The sequence below is a fragment of the Melanerpes formicivorus genome, unplaced genomic scaffold (genome assembly GCF_026170545.1).
Source record: "Melanerpes formicivorus ecotype bairdi unplaced genomic scaffold, bMelFor1.0.p_v2 SCAF_35, whole genome shotgun sequence".
Classification (NCBI taxonomy): Eukaryota; Metazoa; Chordata; class Aves; order Piciformes; family Picidae; genus Melanerpes; species Melanerpes formicivorus.
In genome coordinates, this window is record NW_027142387.1 from 8448583 (window position 1) to 8468896 (window position 20314).

Consider the following 20314-nt stretch of genomic DNA (forward strand, 5'->3'; position numbering starts at 1 on the left):
ACGGGTAAATCATGGCGAGATAAGCGCACGGCGGCAAGGGGGAACGAAGGCAAAAAGGAGGGGCAGATGCCATCTTGCGCCTTGTTAATTTCACCTCTTGATAAAACTGACAGGTCCGGTCCCGGCTGCAACCGCGGCCAAACCCTGCCGGGAACCAGCGCCGCAGGCCCAGCCGCCGCGCCGCCTCCTTCCCCCCAGCGGCGGGTGGGCAGCCCGCGGGGGAGGCGGCGCCCACCCAGCGCTGCCCGGCACCGGTCGCAGCAGCTGCTGGCGGAACCTGTTTTCCCCGCCGCGAGCTGACACCGATCCCAAGGAGTCCCCCCCCTTCCCGCACTCACCTTGTCCACGGAGGAGGGGAGGGCCGAGCCGGAGGCGCTGCCGCCACCCCTCCAGGTGTTCCAGCGCCACCGGCGTCACAGCGGCGAACGGAGGCGCTTCTGCTGACGCGGGCGGGTCCCGCAGCGGGGCGGAGCCGCCGCCGCCGCCACCGCCACCGCCACCGCCCGCCCAGCCACCGGCACGGGAGGGCGGCGGCTGCCAGGTCAGCCGGACAGGCAGTTTCCTGGCCTTGAGCTCGGCCGTGCCGTGTTTCCTCGTCCCTCCCCGGACGTGCTGTGAGGGAAGGCCTGAAGGGAAAGCGGGGAGAAAGTCTCCCTGGTCTTGGGTCCTTCTGGGGCTCCTGTCATTGCCTCGATCAAAATCTCTGAACCATAGCCTGCAAGTGTCTCCCAGGGACCGTCAATGAAGTACTAAAATGTTTGGGCTGCCGTAAATAGTCCATCAGGGTAGTGGAAATACAGCATCATAGAACTAGGTTGGCAACGACCTTTAAGATCATTAAGGTCATTTCCTAACTCTACAAGTATGGCGCTAAACTATGTTCCTCGGCGCCACATCTCTGGGGCCTTTAAGTCCACCCAGGGATGGGGATTCAACCGCCTCCCGGGGCAGCCTATTCCAACACCTGACCAATCTTTTAATGGGGTCCTCAATCATGCATAGAAAAGTGAAACACTCTTCAGCAGCTGGAAGTTTGGGGTAGAGGAAACATCACGTTAGATATCTTGTTTGCCTCTAGATGCTGTCCTGTAGGCACTATTACACTGTGTTGGTTGTGTAGAGCTCTTTTTGAAGCAGAGAGAGAAAAGATGCATTTCTGGGTGTGGTTTATCTGATTCTAGTTTCTTATGAGATTAGCCATCCTTTGGATATTGGTTTCCTTGACTATGACAGAGATGTAAATGCTTGCATTAGAGGTATGGCCTGATGAGTTGCGTTAGTTCCAGTTATTATTTGTTTTCCAGAGAAAGAAATACCCATAGAGTTACTTCTGACCTCTCCAAAGGGAAGCAGTGCTAATAAGCGGAAAAAAAATCTCTCTGCAGCGGACAAGGATCTGGGATCTCTTCAGCCAAGTCTGGCATTGTTTTTTGGTAGTTTCTTCATAACTGAACATGAAGAATTCATTGTGTCTTTTAATGGGATTTTTATGTGCAAATCTCATAGAGGAGGGTGAAAAAGAAAACCTCACAGCATTGTGAAGGAGGTACTTTAGCTAAGTCACGAGGGGAGCTTCTATTAGGTAAGCTTGAAAGTGTTATTTTTCTTAGTTGTGCCAGGGTAAGGTATGAGAGCAAGCAATTCTGAATAAACTTTGATTCTGAAGAACATCATACTTTTGTAATCGTGGAGCTGTTTTTATACCATTATGCATGTATGTAAATATACCTAGAGTGAGTGACTTAGGCTAGCTCATTTCTAGGTTACATGAGGCAAACATTTGCAAGCTGCAAACAATTTCTAGCATTGTCCAGTTTCACATCTGAAAATGTTAGCTGTTTACTATATAACCTCAAATAAAAAAGAAGTCTTAAACCTTTATTCCTCACTATAGCGCAGACATTTCTTAATCTTTTACCATGTTTCATCTAGTTTATCACCAGACATGCATGTTATAAATATAAGCAAGTGCCATCTGCCTGTTCTAGCACCTCTCTTATCTTCCATGGAGGTATTTTTAGTGCAGCAGAAATACAGAAATGTAACTGCAGAAAACAGTTATTGCAAGTGGTGCATGAAATAAGGTGCACTTACTACTTGTCACAAGCTTAGTGTTTGGCAAAGCTAACTGGATGCATGAAACACCCTGAAGCATGGTGCTACATCCATTCTGTTACTAATATTTCCCCACTCCGTTTTGGCACCAAGTACTCTGAGTTGCTTAAATCAACTAAGCAATTGATCCACTGGCTTTAAGAAGTCCATCTTTTGCTGTTTTACAGAACTCCACATCCTCTTGCAAACTGAGGTTGCTTGGATGACATCATCAAAATTGCTGCAAGATTGAAGTGAAGATAATGTGCAGCCCACCAAGGTATGACTATTAACCACACCACGGCTGGAAATGTCACATTTCATGGTAAAGAACTGATTTTCCAAGCTCCAGATCACACAAACCAAGAGCTTTTGAAAGAGTGAGCTAGCAATAAATATTAGCCCTCTTCTTGTGAGAACTTTCCTACAGCTGAGCCTTGTGTTACACTTTGCCCCAGCTGCCCCAGCAGCCCACCAAGGTATGGCTATTAACCACACCACAGCTGGAAATGTCACATTTCATGGTAGAGAACTCATTTTCCAAGCTCCAGATCACACAAACCAAGAGCTTTTGAAAGAGTGAGCTAGCAATAAATATTAGCCCTCTTCCTGTGAGATCTTTCCTGCAGCCGAGCCTTGTGTTACACTTTGTCCCAGCTGCATTTAGCTTGTAAAAGGACAAGCAAAGATTGGAATCACAGTAAAGATTGGAATCACATGTTGATTCAGTGAGACTCACCTTTCAGTCATGTTTACTCTGTCGCTTTGCTACTATAGCATACTGCAGGATATGCTTTTCTTGTCTATATATATCTATATAATAAAATCTTAACACATGCGTGTGTGTGTGTGTGTTTTCCCCTCCAAACCAAAGTTCTTATATTTCTTTAAGTAATAAGACAGAAATTCAAAGAAGAAAATGGGAAACTGTCAAGAGCGGGAGAGGGCTTGCCTGGATTCTTCTGTGTTCAGGATTGGTTTCACTTCTAGGTGTTGTCCAAAGTTCTGACTTTTAATGTTGCTATCTAAGTGGAGAGTAAGATACTCTTTGTGGCAATTCATCATCAGAGATCTGTGCAATACTTCTCTTTCCTCTTGCCTGGTTGACACTGAGTGTTGCTGTTATTGTACTTTCTTCCACTATCCCACACTATTTCTCTCCCTTATTGTCATTATCAGACTCCTTGGATACTCTTGCAAAGAGTACCCAAAGTGCTCTGTCCTGTCAACACTTTTCATTTGAATGATAGGAATGGAGCACGTGGAGTGACCATCTATTTTTCATACCTGACATCCTCAATCAAAAGGGCTGTTAGTTAATCCATTGTTTAGATGGAGTTGGTATTTGTGGAATTTCACCACAGAATTAGAAAGACATTCAAGAGACAGCTTTATCCCTAATAAAGATAAGCAGACAGTAGCAAGGTGAGAACTGACATGGTGACAGTGTGCTCTGGTTTCCATTGGAGAACAACAATAGAAAAACAAATCCCCCTTTTAAGCATTTTCTTGAAAATATTAATTTAAGTACACACACTACCTTAAGTCATCAGTTGTATTCTGAAATGAATTGAGGTTAACTTCATCTACTGTGGAGTTGGGTAAGCAATCCAGTCCCTGCAGTATGCTATGAATTTATTTTGCTGTAGTCTGCAACAGTATTATCAAATAATCCCAACACAAAGCCAACCTCTGTAGTTTTGGCCACTATGAACACATGCTGCAAATAATTTCTGTCCCCAAGAAGTTTACAGTCTGAAAGAATATACAAAACATGAGAGAAAAAACATGGATCACTCTTTCCACTTCATAAATGATAAATGAAGATGAGATAAAAATAATTTGTCAAAAAAAGCCTATAGTAGAGCTGGCCAAGGGGTCTTGCAATGATTTAGTGCTTCCTTTAGCCATCTCACCTTCCTTCCAGTGCTTTCAGAGACTAGAAATTGATATGGCTTTTTTCACAGAGTTGGAGAATGAGAAGGGAACAGGATACTAACAGAAACAGTGTTTAATAAATAAGACTTCTTGGGAGGAGGTTATATCAACAGAATAGAACAGCTTTGCATGGTAGTAATAGGCACTGAATGGCACTTTCTCTACTAAGTACAATTCTTTAGCAGATAATAAGGCAATATTACAGGCTGAAGCTCATGGGTGTTGCCATGTTCTTTTTGATGCATTTGTGAGAGTTGTTGCATCTAAAAAAGCAAATCTCAACACAATTATATTGGTAAAATGTTCTTGCCCATTAAGAATATGAGTCACCTCATTTTTAAAGCTCTCCTGGAGATGTTTCATCTGTTAGGAGGATGAAAGTCTATTAAAAAACCCAATCTTAACAGCTGTTATGCTGTGAACTGTAGATTCTCAGATGTGTGAGAATAATTCTGCTACATCCAGCAGGTCTTGGGAGGTTCCTTTCCCTCTCTGCTCTGCCCTGTTGAGATCACATTTGGAATGCTGTGTCCAGTTTTGGGTTCCCTTTTCAAGAGAGACAGTGACCTGCTGTGGAGACTACAATGGAGGGCTATGAGGATGATTAAGGGACTTGAGCATCTCTCCTATAAAGAGGGACTGAGAGATCTGGGGCTGTTTAGTCTTGAGAAGATTGAGAAGTAATCTGATCAATGTCTATAGATATCTGAGGGGTGGGCGTCAAGTGGATAGGGCCAATCTCTTTTCCGTGATGCACGGTAATAACATGAGGACCAGTGGATACAAACTTGAATGTAAAAGGTTTCACGTCAACATGAGGAGACGCTTCTTTACAGTAAGGGTGATGAAGCACTGGAACAGGCTGCCCAGAGAGGTTGTGGAGTCTCCTCTGGAGACTTTCAAAACCCACCTGGATGCATTCCTGTGCAGACTACCCTAAGTGATCCTGATTTTGGCAGAGGGGTTGGACTGGATGATCTCTGGAGGTCCCTTCCAACCTCTAACATTCTGTGATTCTGTGACATAAATCTTGTGGCACCTTAACTATTGCAGGCAACTACAGTGCTCAGTTTCCTTTCAACCATTCATGTATATAAATATTTCTATATAAAAATGCTCAATTACTGCATTTTCTGAAGGTATGAGTCTTGTTATGGAGCAGTACTATGGCTTGGTATCTCAGGTTCCTACTGAGCACCCTCAACAGTCCAAACTGCAAGTAATTTAAGCTATTTAATTTATATATATTTAATTTATTATTTTGATACTAGCTTGAAAAGAAGCAGCCAGGCAGAGAGGGACCTGAGGGTACTGGTCGATGGTAGGCTGAACATGAGCCAGCTGTGTGCCCAGGCAGCCAAGAGGGCCAATGGCATCCTGGCCTGCATCAGGAACAGTGTGGCCAGCAGGAGCAGGGAGGTCATTCTGCCCCTGTATACTGCACTGATTAGGCCACACCTCGAGTACTGTGTCCAGTTCTGGGCCCCTCAGTTTAGGAAGGATGTTGACTTGCTGGAACGAGTCCAGAGAAGAGCAACAAAGTTGGTGAGGGGTTTGGAACACAAGCCCTATGAGGAAAGACTGAGGGAGCTGGGGTTGCTCAGCCTGGAGAAGAGGAGACTCAGGGGTGACCTTATCACTCTCTACAACTACCTGAAGGGAGGTTGTAGACAGGCGGATGATGGTCTCTTCTCCCAGGCACCCAGTACCAGAACAAGAGGACACAGTCTCAGGCTGTGCCAGGGGAGGTTCAGGTTGGATGTTAGCAAGAAGTTCTATACAGAGAGAGTGATTGCCCATTGGAATGGGCTGCCCAAGGAGGTGGTGGAGTCGCCATCATTGGAGGTGTTCAGGAGGAGACTTGATGGGGTACTTGGTGCCATGGGTTAGCTGTTTGGGTGGGTTGGATTGGTTGATGGGTTGGACGCGATGATCTTGAAGGTCTCTTCCAACCTGGTTTGGTTTATTCTAATAAAGGTTTTTATTCTAACATGAAGTCATTGTGATTGATAAGCTTCTGTGACGTATGCCAAAGAATTCTTAGTGATAGAATGGAATTAAACACAAGCACTACATTTTAAATAATCTCTGAGATTTTGACAGGTTGAATCAGATCATCCAAAACTGTGTAATCTCTTTGCCCTTAAACCACATTGAGGTCAAAGATATTTTTCAGTTCCTTAGGACTCAAGGACTTTATGTTATTTTTATAATGTGGCATTGCTTAAACTGAGGAACAGAACATTTGTGGATTTTCATCTTCTAATACCCTGAGGAAATCATCTGTACTAATGATCTGTTATTGTTTCTTTCTTCAGTTGCTCCAGGAGGAGTCATGGGGGCTGCTATTCTGAAAGTATTGTTAATCTAACTTCAGTACATCTTTCCACTTGAAAAGCAAACCACATTGTTTTCTAAAGTGCAAGGCAGATTTATTTCTCTTTAAAGTGTTGGGAAGTATCAATTATTATTGAAAATTCTCTTTTCCAAACCTTTTCATACTATGCTTTTGAAAACACTCCACCATAGGAATATTATTGAGTTGAACTGAAAAAAAAAAAGGTTGAAGTCTTATTTTATATACAGAAAGTATTTCTTAATCAAAATACTGGTGCATCTCTTGTTCAACAATTACTTTTTCCTCCCTTCCTCTTCTGGAAACAGCATAAATCATTTGTCTCAGGAGACAATCTGTACTATTGCAGAGAGTCAATATTTATTTTTTTCCTGTCACATGTGTGTGTATTCCCCATACCTAAAGATGAAAAGAAAGCAGCAGCTCTGGGGAGACCTTAGAGCAGCCTTCCAGTACCTAAAGGGGGCCTACAAGAAAGCTGGGAAGGGATTTTTTACAAGGGCATGTAGTGATAAAATGAGAGGGAATGGATTGAAGTTTGAGGAGACCAGATTTAGACTGGAGATTAGAAAGGAATTCTTGGCAGTGAGGGTGGTGAGACACTGGGACAGTTTGCCCAGGGAGAACTTGAATTCCCCCTCCATAGAGGTGTTCAAGGCCAGGTCAGATCAGGCCTTGAGCAAGCTGGTCTAGTGGAAGGTATCCCTGCCCATTGTAGGGGGGTTGGAACTTGATGATCTTTAAGGTCCCTTCCAGCCTAAACCATTCTATGAGTAGATTTCCTGCATGTTGCTTGTGGTGCTTCAATGGTGTATGCTACTAATGAGAAGGTAGTTAAGTGCAAAATTTCACTAAATAGATTCACTGTGGCTAAGTGAAAATGGAATTTGAGCCCCTTAAATATTAGTAATCTGGATGATGGGGATGGAACACCCTCACCACGCTCATGGCTGCCACCAAATTGGAGGAAACAGCTGATACACTTGGGAGGAAAGCTGCTGTATAGGGGCATCTTGAAAGACCAGAGAAGGAGGCTGATGTGCTGTTTAATATTAGAATAAGAATAAACCAAACCAGGTTGGAAGAGACCTTCAAGATCATCGTGTCCAACCCATCAACCAATCCAACCCACCCAAACAGCTAACCCATGGCACCAAGCACCCCATCAAGTCTCCTCCTGAACACCTCCAATGACGGCGACTCCACCACCTCCCTGGGCAGCCCATTCCAATGGGCAATCACTCTTTCTGTATAGAACCTCTTCCTAACATCCAACCTGAACCTCCCCTGGCGCAGCCTGAGACTGTGTCCTCTTGTTCTGGTACTGGCTGCCTGGGAGAAGAGACCATCATCTGCCTGTCTACAACCTCCCTTCAGGTAGTTGTAGAGAGTGATAAGGTCACCCCTGAGTCTCCTCCTCTCCAGGCTGAGCAACCCCAGCTCCCTCAGTCTTTCCTCATAGGGCTTGTGTTCCAAACCCCTCACCAACTTTGTTGCTCTTCTCTGGACTCGTTCCAGCAAGTCAACATCCTTCCTAAACTGAGGGGCCCAGAACTGGACACAGTACTAGAGGTGTGCAGTTCTGGGCCCCTCAGTATATGTGTGTGTGTCTTAAGTAGTAAATGCATATACAGACTTACTTCAGGACAGGAAATGTCTGGTATCTCTTCTGCAGTATGACTTAATTATGATGAAGTGCTTTAAATGTAGTAACATTATTCCTGTCTGATAGAACTATTAATCAATGACATGGTTCACATCTCTGAGCACCACTATGCCCTACCTGGCACTCAAGATATGAAGCAGAACACCTACCACATAATGCATCCTAAAATGGCTCTACTGCACCCAGGTATAGTCTGATGTGATAGATTTCCAAAGAGCAGTAATAGGAATGTCTTTCCACCAGCTTCAGTCATGCCAGGATTTTACTTGTAATGCTACAATCGTGTCAGCTGCGTACAGCCTTTGAAGAACACAGCACAAAGTTACCTTATATCATGTTGCTTTAAAGCACAGAACAAACTCCATCATAAAATATACATATCCTTAAGTGTTGTAGAAATGTGTAAACACTGCTACGTGCTTCCTCTTTCATCACATCAATTTTTTTTTCTGTTATGTTGGTAGAAATGTGAAATGAATTGGCTTCATTGTTTCAGGGATGTTTCTAAGTGAAACCAGAGCTTGACTCATGAAGCTAGAATATCAAACAAAAAACCTGTCAAAAGAAATGGTGATCCTTAGTGTGTCAAGCAAGTGTGGCTGTAATGTAGAGAACTACAAAGAGGGCAGTATCTTTTTCTTTTATAAAGCTTGTACTCTAGTTGACTGGAAACTGATTGGCAGAAGTGCTGGTAATTGGCATGGATGGACATCACTATTGTGATGGTATAGCTGGCATATCATAGAATCATGAAATCATTTTGGCTGGAGAGGACCTTTAAGATCATTGAGTCCAACCACTATCTTACTCTACCAGGTCGAAGGCTAAACCATGTCTCGTAGCAGCACATCTCTGGGGTTTTTAAACACCTCCAGGGATGGGGATTCAACCACCTCCCTAGGGACCCTGTTCCAGTTTGAGAACCCTTTCAGTGAAGTTTCCTCTAATGTCCTACTTAAACCTCCCCTGCTGCAACTTGAGGCCATTTCCTCTTGTCCTATCACTTGTTACTAGGGAGGAGAAACCAACACCCACCTCACTATCCTTGTAACATGAATTTTTCATTTGTTTCAAATTACCTTCTGTGACTGAGAAAGGAAACTCTGTAAGACCCTTCTTGTCAGGAAGAATTAAAAATGTTATGTGGCAAGGAAATGATTGCTTTGTAAGGCTTGTTCTCTCCTTTTCTGTAAAAAAGTGAAAAAAAGGGCTTTTAAAATTCCAGCAAACAATGTATGTTTCAGCATACAGATATGAACTTACTATTCTGGCCTTATTTAAACTTATTATCTTGTATGCTTTTCCATAAAGATATTCTTTAACCCTATCACTAGACAGCAATAGTGTATCAGTGTGAAATAATTCAATTTTCTGCCTATTGGCTCTTTGAACACAAATAGGCCCTGAATATTTTGCATTAACATAGACTTAAATTATGACCAACCTGCACCTGTAATGACAAACATCTCATCTTAGGTGTTTTCAGCTAAGATTTAATCAGTAATAGCCATTTTTCCCTGTGGTTGATATTCATTAGTGGAGCTCATAATTTCGAAGCTCCAGTCTGCTGAAAATAATGAAATTAGATGAGTAGAGTTGTGTTTAATGGGTTGTGTTATGCAGCTGATCCAAAAGGGCTCTAAATGTACATTTTCATAAGGTCTGCATTACTCAACTCATTGACTAGAGCATGGAGATGAGCTCATGCTGTTATTTTTAGTTCCTGCAGGTTTTATCCAAGGCATTTTGGAGATAAAGAGCTAGAAGAAATGACTGCACTGAATGGGGGAGGCAGGATGCCTTACGAATGACTTTTAAGTTTTGTTTTTCAGGAATGAAAGTTAGTCAGACTTGAGTGGTGTTCTAACTGTAATTTCCTCATTTTAACGATTCCAGTTTATAGCCTTGGGAACATGCCTGTTTTCACATTTTCACAGGCTGTGTCAATTGACTAAAGGAGCAAAGAAATTGTGTTACTGGGTGAGCTCTGTATGCTTTTCTGTGCTTAACCGTGCCCGGCACCAGGGGAAGATGTAAAAAGCTGTACAGGAGCTTGTTGCAGGTCACATACGGATTTCAGCTTGATCCCCAGTCCCTCAATTTAAGACCATAACCATGGAGTTTTCTTAATTCTACCTGTTTGATACTCATATTGAGCATTACAACCCCAATATCACTAGTTTGTAGACAGGGTTCTACTAGGAGGAAGAATTGAAATGCCCTTACTGTAGCTCTTCTGTTCATTTCCTTTCTAAGCAAAGCAGTATCAGTATTTTCCATCTCCCCTTGTAAAAGTCTTTTCTTTTATTTATCTCATTCCTCTCTGAATCCTCCAATTCTGCAGTGGTCTTCCTGAGATGTGTGGTCAGCTGCACACCCAATTCAGAGAACAGGCTGTTTCTGTGACTTACCTAACAGCCTTCTGATATATTTAGTGATCTCCTCTAGCCCTTTCCTCACAGATTGTTTGGATTTGTGATAAAAAGAACACATTAAATGGAAGTTTACCTTTCCCCCCATTACTATAAAAGTCACTTTAGCCTTCCCTGCATTAGCATTGTGCTGTAAGAGTACCCATTCACCTGCTTTGATAACATTTCCTTAAACTTCCCCATCACCTTTTCTAGGCTGTGTTTCCAAACTGTAAAACCTATATAATTTTTAGATTGACTGGAGAGTCATGGAGAAACACCGAGTTTTAGTACAGTGCTTTGGATTCTCATACGCTTGGTACCACACAAAGAGAATGAAAAATTAACATGTTATAAAAATAATGAACTGTGCTCCATTTCTGGTTGGAATTTTAAAATTCAGAACAGATTGTGACTGGTCCAAAGGAAATTTGGTTTTCTAACATTGTCTTAGCTCTCAGTAGCCTTGTGTTTATACAGAAGTTTGAAATTTACATGAGGAACCTGGTTAAGTGGCTTGTAATGAACCTTGTTGGCTCAGCTCCAAACTGTTTTAAATAATTACAAAAGTAGATATGGGACCCCACAGGATATTTCCAAAGGCACAAAGGACAGTTAGGTAACCAGCTCTCAGGACAAACCTAAAGCTTTCTGCAATGTGAACCCTTAAAAAAAACCCACCCCATAACTACATAACTTTACACAAGCTGAAAAATGTGGTCTAGGGATGCTGGCATATTTCTGCAAACTAAATCTCAAAAAGCATCTAATTATACACACACACACACACAATATTGAAGAGAGAGCTGGAGCAGTAGATTGTGTCAAGATGTAAGATTCCTAATTACAGCCCAGGAAATGGAAGCAGATGATGAAACTGAAATGATGTAGCAAAACTCTAAGCAGCTAGCTAAAAAGCTCTATTAGCAAGGGCCTGAATCTTGCCAGACTCTCAGTGTTGGCTTATTTTGAACATTTTCAGCTGAACAGAACAAGTGAGTGTAAGATGGTAACTCTCAGTTTTTCTTCTGATAAACAGCAAGAAGTGCTAGCAATTATCAGTTTGTACTTCTTAAGCTGGTATTCCATAGAATCAGACCAGCAAAACTAGTTTCTTCGGATATGTCTAGAAACAGAATTAAACTTACCAGAAATGCCCTGCCTTAGAATTGTAGAATCATACAATCAGTCAGGGTTGGAAGGGACCACAAGGATCATCTAGTTCCAACCCCCCTGCAGGGACACCTCACAGTAGTTCAAGCTGGCCAGAGCCTCAACCAGCCTGGTCTTAAACACCTCCAGGGATGGGGCCTCAACCACCTCCCTGGACAACCCATTCCAGGGCTTCACCACTCTCATGGTGAAGAACTTCCTCCTCGCATCCAGCCTGAATCTCCCCACCTCCAGCTTCATTCCATTCCCCCTAGTCCTATCACTACCTGATATTCTGAGAAGTCCCTCCCCAGCCTTCTTGTAGGCCCCCTTCAGATACTGGAAGGCCACAATTAGGTCACCTCGGAGCCTTCTCTTCTCCAGACTGAACAGCCCCAACTCCTTCAGCCTGTCCTCATAGGAGAGGTGCTCCAGCCCTCTGATCATCCTTGTGGCCCTTCTCTGGACACGTTCTAGCACCTCCATATCCCTCTTGTAATAGGGGCTCCAGAAATGGATGCTGTACTCCAGGTGGGGTCTCACCAGAGCTGAGTAGAATCACCTCCCTTGACCTGCTGTCCACACTTCTCTTGATGCAGCCCAGGATCTGATTGGCTTTCTGGGCTGCAAGTGCACACTGAGAGCTCATGTTCTACTACTGTCTTGTTCTGTCCTGTGTGCAAATTCTGTATAGTGCACCAAGTTAGTTTTAAATCAACAAATTAATTAAAAGATCAATAAACCATGAGGTGGACAGCTTTGCTTATATGACCAAAATGATAAAGCTGTTTTCAGTGACTTGGCATTTGCCATGGTATCTATGATTTATTAACAAGTTCATGTAATTGTTAGCAGAATAACTGCATTGCTTGAGCACTCTCATGTCCTGACAGAATATGATCTTTTCTGTGCATACACAGTGCAAATAAAATGGAAGGTAATCTCTCTATATATACAATCCTAACGGGCAAAAAAAGCATAGCCAAAAATAAACAGAATTACAGTGAGAAGAAATGACTTACCTGTTGTCCCATCATACATAAGTGAGAAGGATGAAAACAGAAGGCCAATCTTTTGAGCCTCATCCAGCTGAATCTCAGTCCAGTGCCTTCTTTGTTGGTGTAACCTGTCTCTCATATACCTCTTCATCCTGCCTGACTGCAATATCCACACAGCAAAATCAATCCAATCATTTTAAAAGGGTATTTTTAATAATTATTGTTACACAGAAAGCTTTCCAAATTGGCAGAACTGTTGTAATGAAGAGGCACTGATACACCAGCTCAAAGAAAAATATTTCTGATGCTGATTTACTCAAGACAGTCTCAGGTTTTATGTTGAGTATATGCTTGCTATGAACATCTGCTTTGACCACATCCTATGTGACATAGGGTATTGCTTTGCTTGATGGTTGTGCTTGTTGGCTGATCTCAAATGTATTGCTTGGTATGTATTATTGCATTATTTCTGTTCCATCCTAAATGAGAAAGCCATTGAATTAAAATGTTAAACAAAGTGTTAGGTTGGACAATGCCTGAGAAGATTTTTAATTGGGCAGCCAAAGGGACATGCCCCAAAACTGGCCATGAAATGGTAGAACCATAGAATCACAGAGTGGTTTGGGTAGGAAGAGACCTTAAGATTATCTAGTTCCAGCCTCCACTAGACCAGGTTGCTCAAGACCTCATCCAGCCTGCCCTTGAATGCATCCATGGATGAGGCATCCACAACCTCCCTGTGCAACTTGTTCCGGCGTCTCACCACCCTCACTGGAAAGAATTTCTTCTTAATCTTCAGTCTAACTCTACTGTGCTCAAACTTCAATCCATCCTCTCTCTTCCTATCAATAGAAGCCCTTGTAAAAAACCCTTCACGACTTTCCTTTAGGTCCCCTTCAAGGTACTGGAAGGTCATTCTGAGGACTCCCTGGAGCCCTCTTTTCTTCCTGCTGAACAGCCCCAGCTCTCCCAGCCTGTCTTCATAGGGGAATTGCTCCAGCCCTCTGATCATCTTCAAATCAAGGACTATAGCATCATTTGGTGAAGTTGTCTTCCTAAAGATAAACTTGAATGGAAAATAAGAACAACTAAATATCAAAGGAAACTGAATGTGGCCCTGGGAAACCCTCAAAGAGAGAGGGAAGCTTACATTTAGCAGATGATTAAGTGAAATCCAGAGTTGAAAATTTCCATGTGGGAAACTCTTCCAGTATCTGTTCATACCAGCTTCTGTATGTTCTTTCTATACATTTGTTATAAAAAAGTATGAGACCATGGAAATAATTTGAGTCATGTATTACCTTTCCAAATAGAAACAAGATGGTTTGGATCCTGACTAGCATTTGAAGGCTTTTGTGGTCCAAGCAGATTAAGGGGTTTTAAAATATGGAACCCAAAGGACATTTTCATATAAAGGATAGGCCAAAAATGATTTGGGGATCTCAGAAGAAATAACAACAACTTTCTACATCAAATTATGGCATGACTTAAAGTAGATAAGAGTATGAAGGGCCAGGAGGTCTTCCACAGACATGTTTTCGCTCTTTTCCTTAGAGGTGCTTCCTGTGGGATAGGCTGGGGGGGAAGGAGGTGGAGGGCTGGGGAGTCAGCTTAAAAGATCATCAGAAAAGTACATTATAAATAAACAGGATTGGGTGCTGAACTCATCAGAGTGACTGACAGCATCCCTGGGAATACAGAGTGCTGTGGAAATCACAGCATAGCAGGAGATAAGGAGCCTTTCAGCAACTAAATTGCACAAGGACTGGGCTTTCTTTCACCCTTAGCATACAGAGTGCATTGCAATACTTTTATAAAGCCCTATCTAAAAAGTTATATTCCATGCATTTTTAATTAAGGAAACACTATGGTTTTTTTGCATGTTGTGACACAGGAGAGTAATAGCTGGCATTAGAAAGTGCTACCTATATGTTGTGGGGATGCTGATTGAAACCTTATGCATCATTTCACCACTTAGAATTTGGTATGAGGAAAATAAACCTGTTTTTCAAGTGAGTGCCTTGAAAACAGGAATTCATCTAAATGTGAAGGAAGCCAGAAGATATTATGGACATCATTTCCCTTCTGGAGCAAAATATTCCGTGTAAAATGTGACTGCCAACTCAGAGGAATTGTTATTTAGCTTCTGCCTACGAATGCTGACACATTAATTGAATTTCTCATCAGGAAGTTGTTCCAGTCTCCTCATTCACCTAGTTATAATCCATCTGATGCAGCAGTTGCTATGGTAACAGCTGGGTCAACATTTTTACCTGTATAAATATTGCTGGATATAGGCTGCTTTGATAACACAGTTAACCTGTGTAACTGTTACTCCTCAGAAGAAAATTACTGTCAATATTAATAATCAGATCAAACAAATTTGCGAGAATTTGCTTGCAGGAGAGCCTGGCAAAGGCTGGTTGCGTAAAGCAAGGCTGACACCTGCCGGCTCTTTCTCTTGAACACAAGTGTGTTTTCTGCATGCGGGACACGTCCAGCTTTATTTCAAATAGTCTTTTTAATTCTTTGCATCAGGAGAGTTTTGGGTTTCTAGCATCGTCCCCTATTTCTTATCCTTTTTTTCCCCCTGTGGGTTGTGAATGATTCCTCTGTAGGGCTTACAGCTCATCACAAAACGTCTGCATGTCCTTGGTGAAATCATGCTCAGAATCAGAGCTTCCCATTCTAACTTCCCAGATTGATCGTTCGTAAAGTTTGACATTTAGGACAAATTCAGTGGTGTAAATTGGCTAGTTAGGCATGCCTAAGGACTCTGATTGGAGGGTGAATAAGCCTTTTTCATTCTTTTAAAAACACCCTTTGTCATTTTAATTTTCTTTTTTTGAGGCAGCAAATGAATGAATATGTAACAAATAATCTCTTCCAGCCAGAGCTAACATCTTATGAAGCATCGTGCATATGGCCGGTGTTTAAAAATACCATAAATAAATCCAGCAATAGGACATGCATAAATCCTGTAGGATGCCTATTCTCCCAACACCAGCAAGGGCACAGCAACATCATGGGGGAACTGCAGGTGCACTGCAGAGCTGGTAATTCCTGAGAGCGTGGTGCCTGTCAGCTCTCAAGGGCAGACGGAAAGTCTCAGTGTCATGGAAAGGATTTCTCCAGTGACAAGTAATTTGTACGTCTCCTTTGTGGGGGTGTAGCATAAACTCCCTCTGTTTAGTTTGGTAGCTAATGTGAGAGAAAGAGAGCAGAGCTTTAAATGCCCTCCCTTCTGCTCCACTTCCCTTTGAAAAGTGTTCTGCTGCTGGCATTATTAACTCTGAAACTCCCTATACAGCTGTGGACTACAAGGACTGGCTCTCCTATGCAGCCGTGGAAGAGGCACAAAGGTTTCCTTGTGACCACTCGTTCTTTTTGTGTCCCCACAAAAGGCCAGTCACAATGTAGTGTGCTGTTAATAGTTGAAGCACAAGATGTGGTAATGTAAATGAAGCCTGAGCAGCTGAAGCTAAGGTTTGGGGGAAACTGGGGCCTAAATGATTGTGCTTTATCTTTCTTATTGAGTCACTGCCACATGACTCTCTTGGCTTAATCCCTTCATAGCATCTTATGCAGAGGCACTCCATTCAGATGTTTAAACACAAGTTCATTATATTCCATACATGCTCAGATGTCCTTGCATGTGAATATGACTTGGTTATTACTCTGTCCTTGAGTATGTATTTCACCTGCCTATGTGAATACAGGTAATTTGGCAAAGAGCTTCATTGTGGGGCTGTACTTCCTACTCTTTGAGCTAACATTGTGCTCTTCTCATTAGCAGGGATGAAACTGCACTTTTTGATTTAATAAGGAGTTATTAAGAATCTGCAAAATATCAACGGGGAAGCAAAGAAACTGAGCATCATTGAATCTGTGCCTGCAGTAGCAATACAAGGAGCTCAGGCTTTTCAAAGAGAGGAGCAGTGTGGAGAGGGGAGGGGGGTGATGAGAAGTGTGTGCATGCCATGAATGACCCTTCTGTTAGCTCTGCAGTGGTGTCAAAGAGTCTCCTATCTGTGACAGACAGACCTGACAGACAGCATCCTTTTGCTAGTTTTATTCCTACTTCATCTTCCATTTGAGATTCACAGATCTTAGTGTCAGGATAAAGTAGGACTAACTAAGGGGTCTCATGGGTACTGCTCTTCTAGGGCTCAGGCATCCAGGATGTCGTTACAATACGTAGCTTCCATTTTGCTGACAGGGTCTCAGATCACAGTGAAAGAGCAGATTTCTTGTTTGTGTGTTGTAAAGATTTGAATATGTTTATAGATTCAAAATATGTGCTCCTCCATAGAGTTCCTAACTGGTATACCTTTCTGTGACAGCCTGCCAAGGTGAGGGAACAGTAGTGGTACAGGCTGTGAAAAAAAGAAAGGTAGAAGAAAGTCAGTCTTGGTGCTGTGCAAGAATCTTAATAAATTCATCAGCTGCCATTGCAGAGCTGTACCAGTTTAGGACACCTGACAGCCTCACCAAGTTGGTTGCTGTTTTCTGGCAAAGGATTTCTGTTGCTTACCTGATACAGGCTGCTTTGCTGGGTGTCTGTGACTCCTAAAGTGGAGGAGCTACTGGATAGAAGCATCTGGGGTGATGAGAACCGCAGTAAGTCACAGGAGTGTGAGCATGTGGGCTTACATCACTGAAATTGTAATTGCAAGAATCATATGCAAGGAATAAATATGGTTGAAAACTTTTTTGTCATTAACCAAAGAAAAGGACGTCCCAGTTCTTAATTTCCAGTGTACATTCTTTTCCTAAATCCCTCAGATGCCCTTGAAAACTTCACCCCATGAATCATTCCCTACCTTCTCCCCAAACTCCTATCTCCCCTCCCAAGAGGAATGTCTCTTGAGAGCATTTCCCTAGAAACCCTGTCTGTAACTGCTTGTAAAGCTGGAGGATCACTAATGACACAGGAACAGATGGGAGTTCTCTAGTTCCACGTTCTTGCAGCCTTTCTTCCATCCATTGAGGACTGGATTAGAACAGGCAGAAATATTAACTTTGGTGAACTTTTGTCCATCATGTTATTCCATGTAATTAATAGTTTTAAATTCTGTATCCCAAGGCAGCTCAGAGTTGTGTGTTTGCATTTACACCTCTATGTCAGCACAGCTTGTGTTCCTTCAGAGAAGCAAACATTGATACCTTTCAGTTACAGTAACATAGCCACCAAGTTATTGTCTAGAGGGGGTTCCTGAACTCACAGTATCACAGAGTGGATGGGGTTAAGAGGAACCTCTGGACACTGTCTTTTCCAAGTCACTGATCAAAGCAGGGTCAGCTGGAGCAGGTTGTTTGGGATGTGTCCAGTTGGGTTTTGAGTATCTCCAAGGATGGAGAAACTTCATGACCTTCCTGTTCCAGTGTTTGACAAACTTCTATTTAAAAATTAAATGTTTTCCTTCTTTTGAAACTGTATTTCAGCTTGTGTCTTATTGCCTCATCTTACCACTGGACACTACTGAGAAGAATCTGGCTCAAACTTCTTTACTCACTGCTGCAAGGTATTTGTAAGTTCCCAATGGGCCATCTCTTCTCCAGGCTGAGCAGCCCTAGTCCTTGCAGTGTAAAGCATGCAGACTGGGAATTCAGGACATCTGGTTTCAGTTCTGGAAGTGACAACTCTGAGCAAATCAGAGTGAGATTCTGTGTCCTGTTTCTGCAGCGGAAGCACAGAAATCATGACCCAGAAAGAAGATAGGCTAAAGTAACTCCAAGATACTTTTGTGCTCCTTTAACCTTGGATTGCCCTGGGGTCTGGTGAAAGCTCTATCATAATCGGTTCAGCTCAAACTGTGCTTCTTCTGCAGTGTCCTATGGGGATGTGAAATAGGATTGCATGAAATAGAAATGTCATGGCTGAAATAGCCATAATGCTCTTCCTCTTGTCTCTGCTCCAAACTGTAGCATGCTCCTCACACAAGACCTTGAGCAAGGATGTTAGGAAGAAAGCTTATTGCTCCTTTTCATAGTGCATCTTCTAAAGAAACCTTACTTACTTGCACAGATAAGCATGAAGATGAAGCTTTTCTTTCTAATTTCTCTGAGTCTCAGGTGTAGGATTTCTGCAACTTGTCCCTAATTGGGTTTGGATTTTGGGCTGAGTTTGGGCTTTGTCCCATGCATTGGCCATGGCAGAGAGAAGCCTATTTATTTATCTACCTACCTACCTACCTACCTACCTACTTGCTTATTTATATATTTATTTATCTCTCTCTCTCACTCTCTCACTCTCTCACTCTCTCACTCTCTCACTCTCTCTCTCTCTCTCTCTATTTGTCCTGGGGTTTCCTGCCAGTGCTGGAGAGTAAACCATTTGTCCAAATAATTCAAAACCACAACACTTGTGGTTTTGTATTAGGTCATTTTGCCTTTCTGGAATGGAAGGGGCAGTGGTGCAGCAAGTGACTAATTTTTATATGGTGACTTCTAGTTGTAAGGACAACTTCCAGAAATGTCACCACAGTGGGAATGTGAGTCCAGACTTCTGGAAACTTTTCCTTAAGAGCTCTCCACTGTTGCCACCTGGTAATACTTCCCTCCGTATGCTCCTTGTGCCAAGATGGACTTGCATCTCATCATCCTGTGTCATGCAATGTGTGTTTGTAGCTGCAAAGGCCACCTGTATCCTGGGCTGCATCAAAAGAAGTGTGACCAGCAAGATGAATGAGGTGATTTGCCTCTTCTACTCTGCTCTCATGAGACCCCACCTGGACTACTGTGTTCGGTTCTGGTGCCTCCATCATAAGAAGGACATGGAGCTGCTGGAGCATGTCCAGAGAAGGGCCAAAAAGATGATCAGAGGGATGGAGCACCTTCCCTATAGACACAGGCTGAGAGAGCTAGGACTGTTTAATCTGGAGAAAAGAAGGCTCCAGGAAGACCATAGAGCAGCTTTCCAGTACCTGATGGAGGCCTGGAAGGGACTATAGACAAGGGCTTGTAGTGCTAGGATGAGAGGAAATGGATTGAAGCTTGAGCAGGGGAGGTAAGACTGGAGGTTAGGATGAAATTCTTTCCTGTGAGGGTGGTGAGACACTGGTACAGGTTGCCCAGGGGAGCTGTGGATGCCCTCTCCCTGGAGGTGTTCAAGGCCGGGTTGGATGAGGCCTTGAGCGAGCTGGGCTAGTGGAGGGTGTCCCTACCTAGATGATCCTTGTGGTCCCTTCCAACCCTGAATGATATTATGATACTATGATACCTGCATCTGGGGGCTTGGAATTAAGATGATCTTTAAGGTCCCTTCCCACCCAAAGCCTTCTATGATTCTATGACACCGCTAATTTTGATGCAAGTCATCTTGGCACCTGCCAAGGAGTGATGAGAAAATTCCACAGTCTTTTAGCTTTGAGAATCATTGGGATAATTTTTGATCTTTTTACCAAAGGCTTATTACTTAATTCAAATTGCTTTAAACAACAGCATGATACCAAAGGCCTGTAAAACTTTTGTGAAGTGGCTCACTTCAGCACCTGGAGGTTGCTTCTATCAGAACTAATTAATGATGAGTATATAGGTGGTGAAAAAAAAAATCAAGATTTGTCCTTGTTCTGGTGACATGCCTGCTCCCCTTCATTTTTAAACAATAATACAGCTACCACATTAAATGTTGCACTTTGACACTCAATGTTTGTCAATTGTTATTCAGATCCTATGTCCTGCTCATGTATTCATGCAG

At 42.7% G+C, this 20314-nt stretch overlaps 1 protein-coding gene across 2 annotated transcripts in view; it reads right to left on the reverse strand.

The window, feature by feature from the left end:
* The window catches only part of ICA1 (islet cell autoantigen 1), an 81098-nt gene extending 80676 nt beyond the window's left edge, over positions 1-422 (reverse strand). For both annotated transcript variants that reach the window (XM_068157095.1, XM_068157094.1), the window contains exon 1: positions 339-422. The gene's annotated coding sequence lies outside the window, so the exon portion shown is untranslated. The remainder of the gene's footprint in view (positions 1-338) is intronic.
* Between the last annotated feature and the right edge of the window lie 19892 nt (positions 423-20314).